The sequence below is a fragment of the Pristiophorus japonicus genome, unplaced genomic scaffold (assembly GCF_044704955.1).
Source record: "Pristiophorus japonicus isolate sPriJap1 unplaced genomic scaffold, sPriJap1.hap1 HAP1_SCAFFOLD_94, whole genome shotgun sequence".
Classification (NCBI taxonomy): Eukaryota; Metazoa; Chordata; class Chondrichthyes; family Pristiophoridae; genus Pristiophorus; species Pristiophorus japonicus.
Window position 1 is genome coordinate 1,082,643 of NW_027254868.1, and position 23,764 is coordinate 1,106,406.

General features: G+C 44.4%; 1 protein-coding gene and 16 non-coding genes across 17 annotated transcripts in view; 16 read left to right on the forward strand and 1 right to left on the reverse strand.

Moving 5' to 3' along the window:
- LOC139257944 (zinc finger protein 850-like) overlaps nt 1-23,764 on the reverse strand; it is a gene marked incomplete at its 5' end in the record, with an annotated part of 812,458 nt that overhangs the window by 434,085 nt on the left and 354,609 nt on the right. The gene's annotated exons all lie outside the window — the stretch shown is intronic.
- Nucleotides 826-898, forward strand: trnaf-gaa (transfer RNA phenylalanine (anticodon GAA)). Its single transcript has one exon. It is a non-coding gene; the product is annotated as a tRNA-Phe (tRNA).
- On the forward strand, nt 1,814-1,885 carry trnae-uuc (transfer RNA glutamic acid (anticodon UUC)). The gene has a single exon. It is a non-coding gene; the product is annotated as a tRNA-Glu (tRNA).
- Nucleotides 3,088-3,160, forward strand: trnaf-gaa (transfer RNA phenylalanine (anticodon GAA)). Its single transcript has one exon. It is a non-coding gene; the product is annotated as a tRNA-Phe (tRNA).
- Nucleotides 5,351-5,423, forward strand: trnaf-gaa (transfer RNA phenylalanine (anticodon GAA)). Its single transcript has one exon. It is a non-coding gene; the product is annotated as a tRNA-Phe (tRNA).
- trnaf-aaa (transfer RNA phenylalanine (anticodon AAA)) lies at nt 7,613-7,685 on the forward strand. The gene has a single exon. It is a non-coding gene; the product is annotated as a tRNA-Phe (tRNA).
- On the forward strand, nt 8,601-8,672 carry trnae-cuc (transfer RNA glutamic acid (anticodon CUC)). Its single transcript has one exon. It is a non-coding gene; the product is annotated as a tRNA-Glu (tRNA).
- trnaf-aaa (transfer RNA phenylalanine (anticodon AAA)) lies at nt 9,874-9,946 on the forward strand. Its single transcript has one exon. It is a non-coding gene; the product is annotated as a tRNA-Phe (tRNA).
- On the forward strand, nt 12,136-12,208 carry trnaf-aaa (transfer RNA phenylalanine (anticodon AAA)). Its single transcript has one exon. It is a non-coding gene; the product is annotated as a tRNA-Phe (tRNA).
- On the forward strand, nt 13,124-13,195 carry trnae-uuc (transfer RNA glutamic acid (anticodon UUC)). The gene has a single exon. It is a non-coding gene; the product is annotated as a tRNA-Glu (tRNA).
- On the forward strand, nt 14,397-14,469 carry trnaf-aaa (transfer RNA phenylalanine (anticodon AAA)). Its single transcript has one exon. It is a non-coding gene; the product is annotated as a tRNA-Phe (tRNA).
- Nucleotides 16,659-16,731, forward strand: trnaf-aaa (transfer RNA phenylalanine (anticodon AAA)). The gene has a single exon. It is a non-coding gene; the product is annotated as a tRNA-Phe (tRNA).
- trnae-uuc (transfer RNA glutamic acid (anticodon UUC)) lies at nt 17,647-17,718 on the forward strand. The gene has a single exon. It is a non-coding gene; the product is annotated as a tRNA-Glu (tRNA).
- trnaf-aaa (transfer RNA phenylalanine (anticodon AAA)) lies at nt 18,920-18,992 on the forward strand. Its single transcript has one exon. It is a non-coding gene; the product is annotated as a tRNA-Phe (tRNA).
- trnaf-aaa (transfer RNA phenylalanine (anticodon AAA)) lies at nt 21,182-21,254 on the forward strand. The gene has a single exon. It is a non-coding gene; the product is annotated as a tRNA-Phe (tRNA).
- trnae-uuc (transfer RNA glutamic acid (anticodon UUC)) lies at nt 22,170-22,241 on the forward strand. The gene has a single exon. It is a non-coding gene; the product is annotated as a tRNA-Glu (tRNA).
- trnaf-aaa (transfer RNA phenylalanine (anticodon AAA)) lies at nt 23,443-23,515 on the forward strand. The gene has a single exon. It is a non-coding gene; the product is annotated as a tRNA-Phe (tRNA).

Sequence of the window (23,764 nt, forward strand, 5' to 3'; positions counted from 1 at the left end):
CTGGGCTCCTTCTATATTGAACATTGGCTCACTGCATATCAATGTTTAGCGTTCACAGGCGATTTCCAAGATCTGAATTTCCCGGCAGAGAATTCATGGAGTTTTTGATCTAACCGAGATTCACCATCACTAACGTTGATTCGCGACTCTTATCTCTCTCCATCATATCACTGCTAAGGACTGAACCTGCTTTAATTTCACTTTGGCTCGGGGTCAGTGCGGCTCAATAGGACTTCGGCCCGTCTCCCTTTCACAACACATCAGTGCCGAGAACAGAAGAGGGAATTTTGCTGACATGTTATGTTCTGAAACAGTTATAAACTCTCCAGTATATTTCACTGTGTCTTCAGCACTGTGAGAGCTAGCCTGGTGTGCAATCTTTGTGTCTTTATGAACACTTCAGCAGAATATTAAATGAACATATGGAACTACAATTGCTGATTGACACTGTACGGTTTGCCAACATTTAAGTGCAGTGGGAGAACAATCAAAATGATCATTATTCTTCCATGTACGTTCATGCGCGGCATCACCCTAACAAACCGAGCTGATCACAGCCCGGCGATCAGTCAATTCATTGCCAGTGCGGAAAAATGCAAATTTTCAACTTAGCAACGTGCACAATACCGGAATCAGAGAGTGCCTGGATCGTGGGCAATGATAAGTTAACATGAGCATAAAGATTTTCAATATCATTATACATTACATGAACACATCCGGAGCTCATTGCCCCGAAATGAGGACTGAGTGTGCGGGGCAATTCCTTCCGGGGTTTAAGTTTTCTTTCAAAAAGGTGTGAGAAAGTTTTGCTTCGTTTTCTGTCGGGCCGAAATAGCTCAGTTGGGAGAGCGTTAGACTGAAGATCTAAAGGTCCCTGGTTCAATCCCGGGTTTCGGCAATATCTGGTGATTTTGCGTTTCCTTCATTTTAAGGGGAGAAGCTGGTTTGATATCGAGACAGTGCTTGAGGGATGGGCTGTTCAGTGGTTGCGTGATACTAATTTTCGACATGCTTTTTTTTAGATTCAGCGCTCTTTTTCTGTTACTTTCTATTCATACTTTCCCAGTTTTGTATATGAAGAGTGAACAATGTTTTAGCGATGCGATGTGTTCAATTCTTATGCAGTAATTCTATCACCCAGTGTGTGCCGGATACAAAATGATCTCAGGCTGGGCTTTCACGCAGCCCTGGGGCATTTTGTTGCCGGTTAAATCGGTCGTTTAGGGCGTGGTATTAATAAAGCCAAGAGCGCGGGCCCGATCCCCATATGGGCCATCCCAATTTTTCATAATTTTTATTCGGTTAGTAGTAACTTTTACAATCAAATCTTCATAACGAAACAAATCCACACGGAATCCCAAGGGATGGCAATTATTTGGAATAACAGCCATTGCTTCTTTGCCGACGGTGTGCAGAGCACAACTTTCTGTTTATACGTGTTTCTTGCTTTGCTGATAACCGCTGAACTGGAGACCTGTTCCCGTCAATGGTTATAAGCAGAACAGACATTTAGAACGGTTCTGTCGCCCGGAGATGGGCAAAAGGCTGCAGTTCAGGACAAAAGCACCAAATGAAATGTTCACACGGTACCGAGAGTGAAAATTCCCGGAAAAAGGAGAGAATGAAATGGATTTCAGTGGAAGCCTAGGCGCACTTAACGCTGTGATTGCGCGGACATGTCTTTGGTGTTCTCCAGAAAAACTGCCATTTGCTGCGAACAGATTTCCCTGGCGCGAATGTGATGAGAATTTCGAAACAGCAAGGAGGAAAGACTGGGTAGGTCTGCTTGCTGGCACATACATTTGCAGCAGCTTCCCTGGTGGTCTAGTGGTTAGGATTCGGCGCTTTCACCGCCGCGGCCCGGGTTCGATTCCCGGTCAGGGAACATTGTATTTGCGATGCTTCGAAATGCAATGCTGTTCCTGAAGAAGCTTGCAGCTCACCTCGCTGTTGTTGCCCCAACCATCAGCAGCGTGTCATGATACAACAGACACTTCTGTTTTAAAATCTGCACTAAATGACAAGATCTCGCGCAACAAGTGGAACTCCAATTGCTGATAGACAACGTAAATTTTGCCAATCATGGCTATCTTTAGTCTTCCAGGTACCTATTTGCGCCACAGCACTCGGGCTTATCATCAATCAATGCATTGCCACTGTGGAAATATTCAGCATTTTAAACTTCGCAACGTGTGGAAGACTGGAATCAGGGAATGCCTGGACCATGGGCACTGATAATTTATCCTTGAGCATTCCTTTGGCCTGGGCTCCTTCTATATTGAACATTGGCTCACTGCATATCAATGTTTAGCGTTCACAGGCGATTTCCAAGATCTGAATTTCCCGGCAGAGAATTCATGGAGTTTTTGATCTAACCGAGATTCACCATCACTAACGTTGATTCGCGACTCTTATCTCTCTTCATCATATCACTGCTAAGGACTGAACCTGCTTTAATTTCACTTTGGCTCGGGGTCAGTGCGGCTCAATAGGACTTCGGCCCGTCTCCCTTTCACAACCCATCAGTGCCGAGAACAGAAGAGGGAATTTTGCTGACATGTTATGTTCTGAAACAGTTATAAACTCTCCAGTATATTTCACTGTGTCTTCAGCACTGTGAGATCTAGCCTGGTGTGCAATCTTTGTATCTTTATGAACACTTCAGCAGAATATTAAATGAACATATGGAACTACAATTGCTGATTGAAACTGTACGGTTTGCCAACATTTAAGTGCATTGTGAGAACAATCAAAATGATCATTATTCTTCCATGTACGTTCATGCGCGGCATCACCCTAACAAACCGAGCTGATCACAGCCCGGCGATCAGTCAATTCATTGCCAGTGCGGAAAAATGCAAATTTTCAACTTAGCAACGTGCACAATACCGGAATCAGAGAGTGCCTGGATCGTGGGCAATGATAAGTTAACATGAGCATAAAGATTTTCAATATCATTATACATTACATGAACACATCCGGAGCTCATTGCCCCGAAATGAGGACTGAGTGTGCGGGGCAATTCCTTCCGGGGTTTAAGTTTTCTTTCAAAAAGGTGTGAGAAAGTTTTGCTTCGTTTTCTGTCGGGCCGAAATAGCTCAGTTGGGAGAGCGTTAGACTGAAGATCTAAAGGTCCCTGGTTCAATCCCGGGTTTCGGCAATATCTGGTGATTTTGCGTTTCCTTCATTTTAAGGGGAGAAGCTGGTTTGATATCGAGACAGTGCTTGAGGGATGGGCTGTTCAGTGGTTGCGTGATACTAATTTTCGACATGATTTTTTTTAGATTCAGCGCTCTTTTTCTGTTACTTTCTATTTATACTTTCCCAGTTTTGTATATGAAGAGTGAACAATGTTTTAGCGATGCGATGTGTTCAATTCTTATGCAGTAACTCTATCACCCAGTGTGTGCCGGATACAAAATCATCTCAGGCTGGGCTTTCACGCAGCCCTGGGGCATTTTGTTGCCGGTTAAATCGGTCGTTTAGGGCGTGGTATTAATAAAGCCAAGAGCGCGGGCCCGATCCCCATATGGGCCATCCCAATTTTTCATAATTTTTATTCGGTTAGTAGTAACTTTTACAATCAAATCTTCATAACGAAACAAATCCACACGGAATCCCAAAGGATGGCAATTATTTGGAATAACAGCCATTGCTTCTTTGCCGACGGTGTGCAGAGCACAACTTTCTGTTTATACGTGTTTCTTGCTTTGCTGATAACCGCTGAACTGGAGACCTGTTCCCGTCAATGGTTATAAGCAGAACAGACATTTAGAACGGTTCTGTCGCCCGGAGATGGGCAAAAGGCTGCAGTTCAGGACAAAAGCACCAAATGAAATGTTCACACGGTACCGAGAGTGAAAATTCCCGGAAAAAGGAGAGAATGAAATGGATTTCAGTGGAAGCCTAGGCGCACTTAACGCTGTGATTGCGCGGACATGTCTTTGGTGTTCTCCAGAAAAACTGCCATTTGCTGCGAACAGATTTCCCTGGCGCGAATGTGATGAGAATTTCGAAACAGCAAGGAGGAAAGACTGGGTTGGTCTGCTTGCTGGCACAGACATTTGCAGCAGCTTCCCTGGTGGACTAGTGGTTAGGATTCGGCGCTTTCACCCGCCGCGGCCCGGATTCGATTCCCGGTCAGGGAACATTGTATTTGCGGTGCTTCGAAATGCAATGCTGTTCCTGAAGAAGCTTGCAGCTCACCTCGCTGTTGTTGCCCCAACCATCAGCAGCGTGTCATGGTACAACATACACTTCTGTTTTAAAATCTGCACTAAATGACAAGATCTCGCTCAACAAGTGGAACTCCAATTGCTGATAGACAACGTAAATTTTGCCAATCATGGCTATCTTTAGTCTTCCAGGTACCTATTTGCGCCACAGCACTCGGGCTTATCATCAATCAATGCATTGCCACTGTGGAAATATTCAGCATTTTAAACTTCGCAACGTGTGGAAGATTGGAATCAGGGAATGCCTGGACCATGGGCACTGATAATTTATCCTTGAGCATTCATTTGGCCTGGGCTCCTTCTATATTGAACATTGGCTCACTGCATATCAATGTTTAGCGTTCACAGGCGATTTCCAAGATCTGAATTTCCCGGCAGAGAATTCATGGAGTTTTTGATCTAACCGAGATTCACCATCACTAACGTTGATTCGCGACTCTTATCTCTCTTCATCATATCACTGCTAAGGACTGAACCTGCTTTAATTTCACTTTGGCTCGGGGTCAGTGCGGCTCAATAGGACTTCGGCCCGTCTCCCTTTCACAACCCATCAGTGCCGAGAACAGAAGAGGGAATTTTGCTGACATGTTTTGTTCTGAAACAGTTATAAACTCTCCAGTATATTTCACTGTGTCTTCAGCACTGTGAGATCTAGCCTGGTGTGCAATCTTTGTATCTTTATGAACACTTCAGCAGAATATTAAATGAACATATGGAACTACAATTGCTGATTGACACTGTACGGTTTGCCAACATTTAAGTGCATTGTGAGAACAATCAAAATGATCATTATTCTTCCATGTACGTTCATGGGCGGCATCTCCCTAACAAACCGAGCTGATCACAGCCCGGCTATCAGTCAATTCATTGCCAGTGCGGAAAAATGCAAATTTTCAACTTAGCAACGTGCACAATACCGGAATCAGAGAGTGCCTGGATCGTGGGCAATGATAAGTTAACATGAGCATTAAGATTTTCAATATCATTATACATTACATGAACACATCCGGAGCTCATTGCCCCGAAATGAGGACTGAGTGTGCGGGGCAATTCCTTCCGGGGTTTAAGTTTTCTTTCAAAAAGTTGTGAGAAAGTTTTGTTTCGTTTTCTGCCGGGCCGAAATAGCTCAGTTGGGAGAGCGTTAGACTGAAGATCTAAAGGTCCCTGGTTCAATCCCGGGTTTTGGCAATATCTGGTGATTTTGCGTTTCCTTCATTTTAAGGGGAGAAGCTGGTTTGATATCGAGACAGTGCTTGAGGGATGGGCTGTTCAGCGGTTGCGTGATACTAATTTTCGACATGATTTTTTTTAGATTCAGCGCTTTTTTCTGTTACTTTCTATTTATACTCTGCCCAGTTTTGTATATGAAGAGTGAACAATGTTTTAGCGATGCGATGTGTTCAATTCTTATGCAGTAACTCTATCACCCAGTGTGTGCCGGATACAAAATCATCTCAGGCTGGGCTTTCACGCAGCCCTGGGGCATTTTGTTGCCGGTTAAATCGGTCGTTTAGGGCGTGGTATTAATAAAGCCAAGAGCGCGGGCCCGATCCCCATATGGGCCATCCCAATTTTTCATAATTTTTATTCGGTTAGTAGTAACTTTTACAATCAAATCTTTATAACGAAACAAATCCACACGGAATCCCAAGGGATGGCAATTATTTGGAATAACTGCCATTGCTTCTTTGCCGACGGTGTGCAGAGCACAACTTTCTGTTTATACGTGTTTCTTGCTTTGCTGATAACCGCTGAACTGGAGACCTGTTCCCGTCAATGTTTATAAGCAGAACAGATATTTAGAACGGTTCTGTCGCCCGGAGATGGGCAAAAGGCTGCAGTTCAGGACAAAAGCACCAAATGAAATGTTCACACGGTACCGAGAGTGAAAATTCCCGGAAAAAGGAGAGAATGAAATGGATTTCAGTGGAAGCCTAGCCGCACTTAACGCTGTGATTGCGCGGACATGTCTTTGGTAATCTCCACAAAAACTGCCATTTGCTGCGAACAGATTTCCCTGGCGCGAATGTGATGAGAATTTCGAAACAGCAAGGAGGAAAGACTGGGTTGGTCTGCTTGCTGGCACAGACATTTGCAGCAGCTTTCCTGGTGGTCTAGTGGTTAGGATTCGGCGCTTTCACAGCCGCGGTCCGGGTTCTATTGCCGGTCAGGGAACATTGTATTTTCGGTGCTTCGAAATGCAATGCTGTTCCTGAACAAACTTGCAGCTCACCTCGCTGTTGTTGCCGCAACCCTCAGCAGCGTGTCGTGATACAACAGACACTTCTGTTTTAAAATCTGCACTAAATGACAAGATCTCGCTCAACAAGTGGAACTCCAATTGCTGATAGACAACGTAAATTTTGTCAATCATGGCTATCTTTAGTCTTCCAGGTACCTATTTGCGCCACAGCACTCGGGCTTATCATCAATCAATGCATTGCCACTGTGGAAATATTCAGCATTTTAAACTTCGCAACGTGTGCAAGACTGGAATCAGGGAATGCCTGGACCATGGGCACTGATAATTTATCCTTGAGCATTCATTTGGCCTGGGCCCCTTCTATATTGAACATTGGCTCACTGCATATCAATGTTTAGCGTTCACAGGTGATTTCCAAGATCTGAATTTCCCGGCAGAGAATTCATGGAGTTTTTGATCTAACCGAGATTCACCGTCACAAACGTTGATTCGCGACTCTTATCTCTCTTCATCATATCACTGCTAAGGACTGAACCTGCTTTAATTTCACCTTGGCTCGGGGTCAGTGCGGCTCAATAGGACTTCGGCCCGTCTCCCTTTCACAATCCATCAGTGCCGAGAACAGAACAGGGAATTTTGCTGACATGTTATGTTCTGAAACAGTTATAAACGCTCCAGTATATTTCACTGTGTCATCAGCACTGTGAGATCTTGCCTGGTGTGCAATCTTTGTGTCTTTATGAACACTTCAGCAGAACATTAAATGAACATATGGAACTACAATTGCTGATTGACACTGTACGGTTTGCCAACATTTAAGTGCAGTGTGAGAACAATCAAAATGATCATTATTCTTCCATGCACGTTCATGCGCGGCATCACCCTAACAAACCGAGCTGATCACAGCCCGGCTATCAGTCAATTCATTGCCAGTGCGGAAAAATGCAAATTTTCAACTTGGCAACGTGCACAATACCGGAATCAGAGAGTGCCTGGATCGTGGGCAATGATAAGTTAACATGAGCATTAAGATTTTCAATATCATTATACATTACATGAACACATCCGGAGCTCATTGCCCCGAAATGAGGACTGAGTGTGCGGGGCAATTCCTTCCGGGGTTTAACTTTTCTTTCAAAAAGGTGTGAGAAAGTTTTGTTTCGTTTTCTGCCGGGCCGAAATAGCTCAGTTGGGAGAGCGTTCGACTAAAGATCGAAAGGTCCCTGTTTCAATCCCGGGTTTCGACAATATCTGGTGATTTTGCGTTACCTTCATTTTAAGGGGAGAAGCTGGTTTGATATCGAGACAGTGCTTGAGGGATGGGCTGTTCAGCGGTTGCGTGATACTAATTTTCGACATGATTTTTTTTAGATTCAGCGCTTTTTTCTGTTACTTTCTATTTATACTCTGCCCAGTTTTGTATATGAAGAGTGAACAATGTTTTAGCGATGCGATGTGTTCAATTCTTATGCAGTAACTCTATCACCCAGTGTGTGCCGGATACAAAATCATCTCAGGCTGGGCTTTCACGCAGCCCTGGGGCATTTTGTTGCCGGTTAAATCGGTCGTTTAGGGCGTGGTATTAATAAAGCCAAGAGCGCGGGCCCGATCCCCATATGGGCCATCCCAATTTTTCATAATTTTTATTCGGTTAGTAGTAACTTTTACAATCAAATCTTTATAACGAAACAAATCCACACGGAATCCCAAGGGATGGCAATTATTTGGAATAACTGCCATTGCTTCTTTGCCGACGGTGTGCAGAGCACAACTTTCTGTTTATACGTGTTTCTTGCTTTGCTGATAACCGCTGAACTGGAGACCTGTTCCCGTCAATGGTTATAAGCAGAACAGACATTTAGAACGGTTCTGTCGCCCGGAGATGGGCAAAAGACTGCAGTTCAGGACAAAAGCACCAAATGAAATGTTCACACGGTACCGAGAGTGAAAATTCCCGGAAAAAGGAGAGAATGAAATGGATTTCAGTGGAAGCCTAGCCGCACTTAACGCTGTGATTGCGCGGACATGTCGTTGGTGTTCTCCACAAAAACTGCCATTTGCTGCGAACAGATTTCCCTGGCCCGAATGTGATGAGAATTTCGAAACAGCAAGGAGGAAAGACTGGGTTGGTCTGCTTGCTGGCACAGACATTTGCAGCAGCTTCCCTGGTAGTCTAGTGGTTAGGATTCGGCGCTCTCATCGCCGCGGCCCGGGTTCGATTCCCGGTCAGGGAACATTGTATTTGCGGTGCTTCGAAATGCAATGCTGTTCCTGAAGAAGCTTGCAGCTCACCTCGCTGGTGTTGCCCCAACCGTCAGCAGCGTGTCGTGATACAACAGACACTTCTGTTTTAAAATCTGCACTAAATGACAAGATCTCGCTCAACAAGTGGAACTCCAATTGCTGATAGACAACGTAAATTTTGCCAATCATGGCTATCTTTAGTCTTCCAGGTACCTATTTGCGCCACAGCACTCGGGCTTATCATCAATCAATGCATTGCCACTGTGGAAATATTCAGCATTTTAAACTTCGCAACGTGTGCAAGACTGGAATCAGGGAATGCCTGGATCATGGGCACTGATAACTTATCCTTGAGCATTCATTTGGCCTGGGCCCCTTCTATATTGAACATTGGCTCACTGCATATCAATGTTTAGAGTTCTCAGGCGATTTCCAATATCTGAATTTCCCGCCAGAGAATTCATGGAGTTTTTGATCTAACCGAGATTCACCATCACTAACATTGATTCGCGACTCTTATCTCTCTTCATCATATCACTGCTAAGGACTGAACCTGCTTTAATTTCACTTTGGCTCGGGGTCAGTGCGGCTCAATAGGACTTCGGCCCGTCTCCCTTTCACAACCCATCAGTGCCGAGAACAGAAGGGGAATTTTGCTGACATGTTATGTTCTGAAACAGTTATAAACTCTCCAGTATATTTCACTGTGTCTTCAGCACTGTGAGATCTAGCCTGGTGTGCAATCTTTGTGTCTTTATGAACACTTCAGCAGAACATTAAATGAACATATGGAACTACAATTGCTGATTGACACTGTACGGATTGCCAACATTTAAGTGCAGTGTGTGAACAATCAAAATGATCATTATTCTTCCATGTACGTTCATGGGCGGCATCTCCCTAACAAACCGAGCTGATCACAGCCCGGCTATCAGTCAATTCATTGCCAGTGCGGAAAAATGCAAATTTTCAACTTAGCAACGTGCACAATACCGGAATCAGAGAGTGCCTGGATCGTGGGCAATGATAAGTTAACATGAGCATTAAGATTTTCAATATCATTATACATTACATGAACACATCCGGAGCTCATTGCCCCGAAATGAGGACTGAGTGTGCGGGGCAATTCCTTCCGGGGTTTAAGTTTTCTTTCAAAAAGGTGTGAGAAAGTTTTGTTTCGTTTTCTGCCGGGCCGAAATAGCTCAGTTGGGATAGCGTTAGACTAAAGATCGAAAGATCCCTGGTTCAATCCCGGGTTTCGGCAATATCTGGTGATTTTGCGTTTCCTTCATTTTAAGGGGAGAAGCTGGTTTGATATCGAGACAGTGCTTGAGGGATGGGCTGTTCAGCGGTTGCGTGATACTAATTTTCGACATGATTTTTTTTAGATTCAGCGCTTTTTTCTGTTACTTTCTATTTATACTCTGCCCAGTTTTGTATATGAAGTGTGAACAATGTTTTAGCGATGCGATGTGTTCAATTCTTATGCAGTAACTCTATCACCCAGTGTGTGCCGGATACAAAATCATCTCAGGCTGGGCTTTCACGCAGCCCTGGGGCATTTTGTTGCCGGTTAAATCGGTCGTTTAGGGCGTGGTATTAATAAAGCCAAGAGCGCGGGCCCGATCCCCATATGGGCCATCCCAATTTTTCATAATTTTTATTCGGTTAGTAGTAACTTTTACAATCAAATCTTTATAACGAAACAAATCCACACGGAATCCCAAGGGATGGCAATTATTTGGAATAACTGCCATTGCTTCTTTGCCGACGGTGTGCAGAGCACAACTTTCTGTTTATACGTGTTTCTTGCTTTGCTGATAACCGCTGAACTGGAGACCTGTTCCCGTCAATGTTTATAAGCAGAACAGATATTTAGAACGGTTCTGTCGCCCGGAGATGGGCAAAAGGCTGCAGTTCAGGACAAAAGCACCAAATGAAATGTTCACACGGTACCGAGAGTGAAAATTCCCGGAAAAAGGAGAGAATGAAATGGATTTCAGTGGAAGCCTAGCCGCACTTAACGCTGTGATTGCGCGGACATGTCTTTGGTAATCTCCACAAAAACTGCCATTTGCTGCGAACAGATTTCCCTGGCGCGAATGTGATGAGAATTTCGAAACAGCAAGGAGGAAAGACTGGGTTGGTCTGCTTGCTGGCACAGACATTTGCAGCAGCTTTCCTGGTGGTCTAGTGGTTAGGATTCGGCGCTTTCACCGCCGCGGTCCGGGTTCTATTGCCGGTCAGGGAACATTGTATTTTCGGTGCTTCGAAATGCAATGCTGTTCCTGAACAAACTTGCAGCTCACCTCGCTGTTGTTGCCGCAACCCTCAGCAGCGAGTCGTGATACAACAGACACTTCTGTTTTAAAATCTGCACTAAATGACAAGATCTCGCTCAACAAGTGGAACTCCAATTGCTGATAGACAACGTAAATTTTGCCAATCATGGCTATCTTTAGTCTTCCAGGTACCTATTTGCGCCACAGCACTCGGGCTTATCATCAATCAATGCATTGCCACTGTGGAAATATTCAGCATTTTAAACTTCGCAACGTGTGCAAGACTGGAATCAGGGAATGCCTGGACCATGGGCACTGATAATTTATCCTTGAGCATTCATTTGGCCTGGGCCCCTTCTATATTGAACATTGGCTCACTGCATATCAATGTTTAGCGTTCACAGGTGATTTCCAAGATCTGAATTTCCCGGCAGAGAATTCATGGAGTTTTTGATCTAACCGAGATTCACCGTCACAAACGTTGATTCGCGACTCTTATCTCTCTTCATCATATCACTGCTAAGGACTGAACCTGCTTTAATTTCACCTTGGCTCGGGGTCAGTGCGGCTCAATAGGACTTCGGCCCGTCTCCCTTTCACAATCCATCAGTGCCGAGAACAGAACAGGGAATTTTGCTGACATGTTATGTTCTGAAACAGTTACAAACGCTCCAGTATATTTCACTGTGTCATCAGCACTGTGAGATCTTGCCTGGTGTGCAATCTTTGTGTCTTTATGAACACTTCAGCAGAACATTAAATGAACATATGGAACTACAATTGCTGATTGACACTGTACGGTTTGCCAACATTTAAGTGCAGTGTGAGAACAATCAAAATGATCATTATTCTTCCATGCACGTTCATGCGCGGCATCACCCTAACAAACCGAGCTGATCACAGCCCGGCTATCAGTCAATTCATTGCCAGTGCGGAAAAATGCAAATTTTCAACTTAGCAACGTGCACAATACCGGAATCAGAGAGTGCCTGGATCGTGGGCAATGATAAGTTAACATGAGCATTAAGATTTTCAATATCATTATACATTACATGAACACATCCGGAGCTCATTGCCCCGAAATGAGGACTGAGTGTGCGGGGCAATTCCTTCCGGGGTTTAACTTTTCTTTCAAAAAGGTGTGAGAAAGTTTTGTTTCGTTTTCTGCCGGGCCGAAATAGCTCAGTTGGGAGAGCGTTCGACTAAAGATCGAAAGGTCCCTGTTTCAATCCCGGGTTTCGACAATATCTGGTGATTTTGCGTTTCCTTCATTTTAAGGGGAGAAGCTGGTTTGATATCGAGACAGTGCTTGAGGGATGGGCTGTTCAGCGGTTGCGTGATACTAATTTTCGACATGATTTTTTTTAGATTCAGCGCTTTTTTCTGTTACTTTCTATTTATACTCTGCCCAGTTTTGTATATGAAGAGTGAACAATGTTTTAGCGATGCGATGTGTTCAATTCTTATGCAGTAACTCTATCACCCAGTGTGTGCCGGATACAAAATCATCTCAGGCTGGGCTTTCACGCAGCCCTGGGGCATTTTGTTGCCGGTTAAATCGGTCGTTTAGGGCGTGGTATTAATAAAGCCAAGAGCGCGGGCCCGATCCCCATATGGGCCATCCCAATTTTTCATAATTTTTATTCGGTTAGTAGTAACTTTTACAATCAAATATTCTTAACGAAACAAATCCACACGGAATCCCAAGGGTTGGCAATTATTTGGAATAACAGCCATTGCTTCTTTGCCGACGGTGTGCAGATCACAACTTTCTGTTTATACGTGTTTCTTGCTTTGCTGATAACCGCTGAACTGGAGACCTGTTCCCGTCAATGGTTATAAGCAGAACAGACATTTAGAACGGTTCTGTCGCCCGGAGATGGGCAAAAGGCTGCAGTTCAGGACAAAAGCACCAAATGAAATGTTCACACGGTAGCGAGAGTGAAAATTCCCGGAAAAATGAGAGAATGAAATGGATTTCAGTGGAAGCCTATCCGCACTTAACGCTGTGATTGCGCGGATATGTCTTTGGTGTTCTCCACAAAAACTGCCATTTGCTGCGAACAGATTTCCCTGGCCCGAATGTGATGAGAATTTCGAAACAGCAAGGAGGAAAGACTGGGTTGGTCTGCTTGCTGGCACAGACATTTGCAGCAGCTTCCCTGGTAGTCTAGTGGTTAGGATTCGGCGCTTTCATCGCCGCGGCCCGGGTTCGATTCCCGGTCAGGGAACATTGTATTTGCGGTGCTTCGAAATGCAATGCTGTTCCTGAAGAAGCTTGCAGCTCACCTCGCTGTTGTTGCCCCAACCGTCAGCAGCGTGTCGTGATACAACAGACACTGCTGTTTTAAAATCTGCACTAAATGACAAGATCTCGCTCAACAAGTGGAACTCCAATTGCTGATAGACAACGTAAATTTTGCCAATCATGGCTATCTTTAGTCTTCCAGGTACCTATTTGCGCCACAGCACTCTGACTTATCATCAATCAATGCATTGCCACTGTGGAAATATTCAGCATTTTAAACTTCGCAACGTGTGCAAGACTGGAATCAGGGAATGCCTGGATCATGGGCACTGATAACTTATCCTTGAGCATTCATTTGGCCTGGGCCCCTTCTATATTGAACATTGGCTCACTGCATATCAATGTTTAGAGTTCTCAGGCGATTTCCAATATCTGAATTTCCCGCCAGAGAATTCATGGAGTTTTTGATCTAACCGAGATTCACCATCACTAACATTGATTCGCGACTCTTATCTCTCTTCATCATATCACTGCTAAGGACTGAACCTGCTTTAATTTCACTTTGGCTCGGGGTCAGTGCGGCTCAATAGGACTTCGGCCCGTCTCCCTTTCACAACCCATCAGTGCCGAGAACAGAAGGGGAATTTTGCTGACATGTTATGTTCTGAAACAGTTATAAACTCTCCAGTATATTTCACTGTGTCTTCAGCACTGTGAGATCTAGCCTGGTGTGCAATCTTTGTGTCTTTATGAACACTTCAGCAGAACATTAAATGAACATATGGAACTACAATTGCTGATTGACACTGTACGGATTGCCAACATTTAAGTGCAGTGTGTGAACAATCAAAATGATCATTATTCTTCCATGTACGTTCATGGGCGGCATCTCCCTAACAAACCGAGCTGATCACAGCCCGGCTATCAGTCAATTCATTGCCAGTGCGGAAAAATGCAAATTTTCAACTTAGCAACGTGCACAATACCGGAATCAGAGAGTGCCTGGATCGTGGGCAATGATAAGTTAACATGAGCATTAAGATTTTCAATATCATTATACATTACATGAACACATCCGGAGCTCATTGCCCCGAAATGAGGACTGAGTGTGCGGGGCAATTCCTTCCGGGGTTTATGTTTTCTTTCAAAAAGGTGTGAGAAAGTTTTGTTTCGTTTTCTGCCGGGCCGAAATAGCTCAGTTGGGAGAGCGTTAGACTAAAGATCGAAAGATCCCTGGTTCAATCCCGGGTTTCGGCAATATCTGGTGATTTTGCGTTTCCTTCATTTTAAGGGGAGAAGCTGGTTTGATGTCGAGACAGTGCTTGAGGGATGGGCTGTTCAGCGGTTGCGTGATACTAATTTTCGACATGATTTTTTTTAGATTCAGCGCTTTTTTCTGTTACTTTCTATTTATACTCTGCCCAGTTTTGTATATGAAGAGTGAACAATGTTTTAGCGATGCGATGTGTTCAATTCTTATGCACTAACTCTATCACCCAGTGTGTGCCGGATACAAAATCATCTCAGGCTGGGCTTTCACGCAGCCCTGGGGCATTTTGTTGCCGGTTAAATCGGTCGTTTAGGGCGTGGTATTAATAAAGCCAAGAGCGCGGGCCCGATCCCCATATGGGCCATCCCAATTTTTCATAATTTTTATTCGGTTAGTAGTAACTTTTACAATCAAATCTTTATAACGAAACAAATCCACACGGAATCCCAAGGGATGGCAATTATTTGGAATAACTGCCATTGCTTCTTTGCCGACGGTGTGCAGAGCACAACTTTCTGTTTATACGTGTTTCTTGCTTTGCTGATAACCGCTGAACTGGAGACCTGTTCCCGTCAATGTTTATAAGCAGAACAGATATTTAGAACGGTTCTGTCGCCCGGAGATGGGCAAAAGGCTGCAGTTCAGGACAAAAGCACCAAATGAAATGTTCACACGGTACCGAGAGTGAAAATTCCCGGAAAAAGGAGAGAATGAAATGGATTTCAGTGGAAGCCTAGCCGCACTTAACGCTGTGATTGCGCGGACATGTCTTTGGTAATCTCCACAAAAACTGCCATTTGCTGCGAACAGATTTCCCTGGCGCGAATGTGATGAGAATTTCGAAACAGCAAGGAGGAAAGACTGGGTTGGTCTGCTTGCTGGCACAGACATTTGCAGCAGCTTTCCTGGTGGTCTAGTGGTTAGGATTCGGCGCTTTCACCGCCGCGGTCCGGGTTCTATTGCCGGTCCGGGAACATTGTATTTTCGGTGCTTCGAAATGCAATGCTGTTCCTGAACAAACTTGCAGCTCACCTCGCTGTTGTTGCCGCAACCCTCAGCAGCGTGTCGTGATACAACAGACACTTCTGTTTTAAAATCTGCACTAAATGACAAGATCTCGCTCAACAAGTGGAACTCCAATTGCTGATAGACAACGTAAATTTTGCCAATCATGGCTATCTTTAGTCTTCCAGGTACCTATTTGCGCCACAGCACTCGGGCTTATCATCAATCAATGCATTGCCACTGTGGAAATATTCAGCATTTTAAACTTCGCAACGTGTGCAAGACTGGAATCAGGGAATGCCTGGACCATGGGCACTGATAATTTATCCTTGAGCATTCATTTGGCCTGGGCCCCTTCTATATTGAACATTGGCTCACTGCATATCAATGTTTAGCGTTCACAGGTGATTTCCAAGATCTGAATTTCCCGGCAGAGAATTCATGGAGTTTTTGATCTAACCGAGATTCACCGTCACAAACGTTGATTCGCGACTCTTATCTCTCTTCATCATATCACTGCTAAGGACTGAACCTGCTTTAATTTCACCTTGGCTCGGGGTCAGTGCGGCTCAATAGGACTTCGGCCCGTCTCCCTTTCACAATCCATCAGTGCCGAGAACAGAACAGGGAATTTTGCTGACATGTTATGTTCTGAAACAGTTATAAACGCTCCAGTATATTTCACTGTGTCATCAGCACTGTGAGATCTTGCCTGGTGTGCAATCTTTGTGTCTTTATGAACACTTCAGCAGAACATTAAATGAACATATGGAACTACAATTGCTGATTGACACTGTACGGTTTGCCAACATTTAAGTGCAGTGTGAGAACAATCAAAATGATCATTATTCTTCCATGCACGTTCATGCGCGGCATCACCCTAACAAACCGAGCTGATCACAGCCCGGCTATCAGTCAATTCATTGCCAGTGCGGAAAAATGCAAATTTTCAACTTAGCAACGTGCACAATACCGGAATCAGAGAGTGCCTGGATCGTGGGCAATGATAAGTTAACATGAGCATTAAGATTTTCAATATCATTATACATTACATGAACACATCCGGAGCTCATTGCCCCGAAATGAGGACTGAGTGTGCGGGGCAATTCCTTCCGGGGTTTAACTTTTCTTTCAAAAAGGTGTGAGAAAGTTTTGTTTCGTTTTCTGCCGGGCCGAAATAGCTCAGTTGGGAGAGCGTTCGACTAAAGATCGAAAGGTCCCTGTTTCAATCCCGGGTTTCGACAATATCTGGTGATTTTGCGTTTCCTTCATTTTAAGGGGAGAAGCTGGTTTGATATCGAGACAGTGCTTGAGGGATGGGCTGTTCAGCGGTTGCGTGATACTAATTTTCGACATGATTTTTTTTAGATTCAGCGCTTTTTTCTGTTACTTTCTATTTATACTCTGCCCAGTTTTGTATATGAAGAGTGAACAATGTTTTAGCGATGCGATGTGTTCAATTCTTATGCAGTAACTCTATCACCCAGTGTGTGCCGGATACAAAATCATCTCAGGCTGGGCTTTCACGCAGCCCTGGGGCATTTTGTTGCCGGTTAAATCGGTCGTTTAGGGCGTGGTATTAATAAAGCCAAGAGCGCGGGCCCGATCCCCATATGGGCCATCCCAATTTTTCATAATTTTTATTCGGTTAGTAGTAACTTTTACGATCAAATCTTTATAACGAAACAAATCCACACGGAATCCCAAGGGATGGCAATTATTTGGAATAACTGCCATTGCTTCTTTGCCGACGGTGTGCAGAGCACAACTTTCTGTTTATACGTGTTTCTTGCTTTGCTGATAACCGCTGAACTGGAGACCTGTTCCCGTCAATGGTTATAAGCAGAACAGACATTTAGAACGGTTCTGTCGCCCGGAGATGGGCAAAAGACTGCAGTTCAGGACAAAAGCACCAAATGAAATGTTCACACGGTACCGAGAGTGAAAATTCCCGGAAAAAGGAGAGAATGAAATGGATTTCAGTGGAAGCCTAGCCGCACTTAACGCTGTGATTGCGCGGACATGTCGTTGGTGTTCTCCACAAAAACTGCCATTTGCTGCGAACAGATTTCCCTGGCCCGAATGTGATGAGAATTTCGAAACAGCAAGGAGGAAAGACTGGGTTGGTCTGCTTGCTGGCACAGACATTTGCAGCAGCTTCCCTGGTAGTCTAGTGGTTAGGATTCGGCGCTTTCATCGCCGCGGCCCGGGTTCGATTCCCGGTCAGGGAACATTGTATTTGCGGTGCTTCGAAATGCAATGCTGTTCCTGAAGAAGCTTGCAGCTCACCTCGCTGGTGTTGCCCCAACCGTCAGCAGCGTGTCGTGATACAACAGACACTTCTGTTTTAAAATCTGCACTAAATGACAAGATCTCGCTCAACAAGTGGAACTCCAATTGCTGATAGACAACGTAAATTTTGCCAATCATGGCTATCTTTAGTCTTCCAGGTACCTATTTGCGCCACAGCACTCGGGCTTATCATCAATCAATGCATTGCCACTGTGGAAATATTCAGCATTTTAAACTTCGCAACGTGTGCAAGACTGGAATCAGGGAATGCCTGGATCATGGGCACTGATAACTTATCCTTGAGCATTCATTTGGCCTGGGCCCCTTCTATATTGAACATTGGCTCACTGCATATCAATGTTTAGAGTTCTCAGGCGATTTCCAATATCTGAATTTCCCGCCAGAGAATTCATGGAGTTTTTGATCTAACCGAGATTCACCATCACTAACATTGATTCGCGACTCTTATCTCTCTTCATCATATCACTGCTAAGGACTGAACCTGCTTTAATTTCACTTTGGCTCGGGGTCAGTGCGGCTCAATAGGACTTCGGCCCGTCTCCCTTTCACAACCCATCAGTGCCGAGAACAGAAGGGGAATTTTGCTGACATGTTATGTTCTGAAACAGTTATAAACTCTCCAGTATATTTCACTGTGTCTTCAGCACTGTGAGATCTAGCCTGGTGTGCAATCTTTGTGTCTTTATGAACACTTCAGCAGAACATTAAATGAACATATGGAACTACAATTGCTGATTGACACTGTACGGATTGCCAACATTTAAGTGCAGTGTGTGAACAATCAAAATGATCATTATTCTTCCATGTACGTTCATGGGCGGCATCTCCCTAACAAACCGAGCTGATCACAGCCCGGCTATCAGTCAATTCATTGCCAGTGCGGAAAAATGCAAATTTTCAACTTAGCAACGTGCACAATACCGGAATCAGAGAGTGCCTGGATCGTGGGCAATGATAAGTTAACATGAGCATTAAGATTTTCAATATCATTATACATTACATGAACACATCCGGAGCTCATTGCCCCGAAATGAGGACTGAGTGTGCGGGGCAATTCCTTCCGGGGTTTAAGTTTTCTTTCAAAAAGGTGTGAGAAAGTTTTGTTTCGTTTTCTGCCGGGCCGAAATAGCTCAGTTGGGAGAGCGTTAGACTAAAGATCGAAAGATCCCTGGTTCAATCCCGGGTTTCGGCAATATCTGGTGATTTTGCGTTTCCTTCATTTTAAGGGGAGAAGCTGGTTTGATGTCGAGACAGTGCTTGAGGGATGGGCTGTTCAGCGGTTGCGTGATACTAATTTTCGACATGATTTTTTTTAGATTCAGCGCTTTTTTCTGTTACTTTCTATTTATACTCTGCCCAGTTTTGTATATGAAGAGTGAACAATGTTTTAGCGATGCGATGTGTTCAATTCTTATGCACTAACTCTATCACCCAGTGTGTGCCGGATACAAAATCATCTCAGGCTGGGCTTTCACGCAGCCCTGGGGCATTTTGTTGCCGGTTAAATCGGTCGTTTAGGGCGTGGTATTAATAAAGCCAAGAGCGCGGGCCCGATCCCCATATGGGCCATCCCAATTTTTCATAATTTTTATTCGGTTAGTAGTAACTTTTACAATCAAATCTTTATAACGAAACAAATCCACACGGAATCCCAAGGGATGGCAATTATTTGGAATAACTGCCATTGCTTCTTTGCCGACGGTGTGCAGAGCACAACTTTCTGTTTATACGTGTTTCTTGCTTTGCTGATAACCGCTGAACTGGAGACCTGTTCCCGTCAATGTTTATAAGCAGAACAGATATTTAGAACGGTTCTGTCGCCCGGAGATGGGCAAAAGGCTGCAGTTCAGGACAAAAGCACCAAATGAAATGTTCACACGGTACCGAGAGTGAAAATTCCCGGAAAAAGGAGAGAATGAAATGGATTTCAGTGGAAGCCTAGCCGCACTTAACGCTGTGATTGCGCGGACATGTCTTTGGTAATCTCCACAAAAACTGCCATTTGCTGCGAACAGATTTCCCTGGCGCGAATGTGATGAGAATTTCGAAACAGCAAGGAGGAAAGACTGGGTTGGTCTGCTTGCTGGCACAGACATTTGCAGCAGCTTTCCTGGTGGTCTAGTGGTTAGGATTCGGCGCTTTCACCGCCGCGGTCCGGGTTCTATTGCCGGTCCGGGAACATTGTATTTTCGGTGCTTCGAAATGCAATGCTGTTCCTGAACAAACTTGCAGCTCACCTCGCTGTTGTTGCCGCAACCCTCAGCAGCGTGTCGTGATACAACAGACACTTCTGTTTTAAAATCTGCACTAAATGACAAGATCTCGCTCAACAAGTGGAACTCCAATTGCTGATAGACAACGTAAATTTTGCCAATCATGGCTATCTTTAGTCTTCCAGGTACCTATTTGCGCCACAGCACTCGGGCTTATCATCAATCAATGCATTGCCACTGTGGAAATATTCAGCATTTTAAACTTCGCAACGTGTGCAAGACTGGAATCAGGGAATGCCTGGACCATGGGCACTGATAATTTATCCTTGAGCATTCATTTGGCCTGGGCCCCTTCTATATTGAACATTGGCTCACTGCATATCAATGTTTAGCGTTCACAGGTGATTTCCAAGATCTGAATTTCCCGGCAGAGAATTCATGGAGTTTTTGATCTAACCGAGATTCACCGTCACAAACGTTGATTCGCGACTCTTATCTCTCTTCATCATATCACTGCTAAGGACTGAACCTGCTTTAATTTCACCTTGGCTCGGGGTCAGTGCGGCTCAATAGGACTTCGGCCCGTCTCCCTTTCACAATCCATCAGTGCCGAGAACAGAACAGGGAATTTTGCTGACATGTTATGTTCTGAAACAGTTATAAACGCTCCAGTATATTTCACTGTGTCATCAGCACTGTGAGATCTTGCCTGGTGTGCAATCTTTGTGTCTTTATGAACACTTCAGCAGAACATTAAATGAACATATGGAACTACAATTGCTGATTGACACTGTACGGTTTGCCAACATTTAAGTGCAGTGTGAGAACAATCAAAATGATCATTATTCTTCCATGCACGTTCATGCGCGGCATCACCCTAACAAACCGAGCTGATCACAGCCCGGCTATCAGTCAATTCATTGCCAGTGCGGAAAAATGCAAATTTTCAACTTAGCAACGTGCACAATTCCGGAATCAGAGAGTGCCTGGATCGTGGGCAATGATAAGTTAACATGAGCATTAAGATTTTCAATATCATTATACATTACATGAACACATCCGGAGCTCATTGCCCCGAAATGAGGACTGAGTGTGCGGGGCAATTCCTTCCGGGGTTTAACTTTTCTTTCAAAAAGGTGTGAGAAAGTTTTGTTTCGTTTTCTGCCGGGCCGAAATAGCTCAGTTGGGAGAGCGTTCGACTAAAGATCGAAAGGTCCCTGTTTCAATCCCGGGTTTCGACAATATCTGGTGATTTTGCGTTTCCTTCATTTTAAGGGGAGAAGCTGGTTTGATATCGAGACAGTGCTTGAGGGATGGGCTGTTCAGCGGTTGCGTGATACTAATTTTCGACATGATTTTTTTTAGATTCAGCGCTTTTTTCTGTTACTTTCTATTTATACTCTGCCCAGTTTTGTATATGAAGAGTGAACAATGTTTTAGCGATGCGATGTGTTCAATTCTTATGCAGTAACTCTATCACCCAGTGTGTGCCGGATACAAAATCATCTCAGGCTGGGCTTTCACGCAGCCCTGGGGCATTTTGTTGCCGGTTAAATCGGTCGTTTAGGGCGTGGTATTAATAAAGCCAAGAGCGCGGGCCCGATCCCCATATGGGCCATCCCAATTTTTCATAATTTTTATTCGGTTAGTAGTAACTTTTACGATCAAATCTTTATAACGAAACAAATCCACACGGAATCCCAAGGGATGGCAATTATTTGGAATAACTGCCATTGCTTCTTTGCCGACGGTGTGCAGAGCACAACTTTCTGTTTATACGTGTTTCTTGCTTTGCTGATAACCGCTGAACTGGAGACCTGTTCCCGTCAATGGTTATAAGCAGAACAGACATTTAGAACGGTTCTGTCGCCCGGATATGGGCAAAAGACTGCAGTTCAGGACAAAAGCACCAAATGAAATGTTCACACGGTACCGAGAGTGAAAATTCCCGGAAAAAGGAGAGAATGAAATGGATTTCAGTGGAAGCCTAGCCGCACTTAACGCTGTGATTGCGCGGACATGTCGTTGGTGTTCTCCACAAAAACTGCCATTTGCTGCGAACAGATTTCCCTGGCCCGAATGTGATGAGAATTTCGAAACAGCAAGGAGGAAAGACTGGGTTGGTCTGCTTGCTGGCACAGACATTTGCAGCAGCTTCCCTGGTAGTCTAGTGGTTAGGATTCGGCGCTTTCATCGCCGCGGCCCGGGTTCGATTCCCGGTCAGGGAACATTGTATTTGCGGTGCTTCGAAATGCAATGCTGTTCCTGAAGAAGCTTGCAGCTCACCTCGCTGGTGTTGCCCCAACCGTCAGCAGCGTGTCGTGATACAACAGACACTTCTGTTTTAAAATCTGCACTAAATGACAAGATCTCGCTCAACAAGTGGAACTCCAATTGCTGATAGACAACGTAAATTTTGCCAATCATGGCTATCTTTAGTCTTCCAGGTACCTATTTGCGCCACAGCACTCGGGCTTATCATCAATCAATGCATTGCCACTGTGGAAATATTCAGCATTTTAAACTTCGCAACGTGTGCAAGACTGGAATCAGGGAATGCCTGGATCATGGGCACTGATAACTTATCCTTGAGCATTCATTTGGCCTGGGCCCCTTCTATATTGAACATTGGCTCACTGCATATCAATGTTTAGAGTTCTCAGGCGATTTCCAATATCTGAATTTCCCGCCAGAGAATTCATGGAGTTTTTGATCTAACCGAGATTCACCATCACTAACATTGATTCGCGACTCTTATCTCTCTTCATCATATCACTGCTAAGGACTGAACCTGCTTTAATTTCACTTTGGCTCGGGGTCAGTGCGGCTCAATAGGACTTCGGCCCGTCTCCCTTTCACAACCCATCAGTGCCGAGAACAGAAGGGGAATTTTGCTGACATGTTATGTTCTGAAACAGTTATAAACTCTCCAGTATATTTCACTGTGTCTTCAGCACTGTGAGATCTAGCCTGGTGTGCAATCTTTGTGTCTTTATGAACACTTCAGCAGAACATTAAATGAACATATGGAACTACAATTGCTGATTGACACTGTACGGATTGCCAACATTTAAGTGCAGTGTGTGAACAATCAAAATGATCATTATTCTTCCATGTACGTTCATGGGCGGCATCTCCCTAACAAACCGAGCTGATCACAGCCCGGCTATCAGTCAATTCATTGCCAGTGCGGAAAAATGCAAATTTTCAACTTAGCAACGTGCACAATACCGGAATCAGAGAGTGCCTGGATCGTGGGCAATGATAAGTTAACATGAGCATTAAGATTTTCAATATCATTATACATTACATGAACACATCCGGAGCTCATTGCCCCGAAATGAGGACTGAGTGTGCGGGGCAATTCCTTCCGGGGTTTAAGTTTTCTTTCAAAAAGGTGTGAGAAAGTTTTGTTTCGTTTTCTGCCGGGCCGAAATAGCTCAGTTGGGAGAGCGTTAGACTAAAGATCGAAAGATCCCTGGTTCAATCCCGGGTTTCGGCAATATCTGGTGATTTTGCGTTTCCTTCATTTTAAGGGGAGAAGCTGGTTTGATATCGAGACAGTGCTTGAGGGATGGGCTGTTCAGCGGTTGCGTGATACTAATTTTCGACATGATTTTTTTTAGATTCAGCGCTTTTTTCTGTTACTTTCTATTTATACTCTGCCCAGTTTTGTATATGAAGAGTGAACAATGTTTTAGCGATGCGATGTGTTCAATTCTTATGCAGTAACTCTATCACCCAGTGTGTG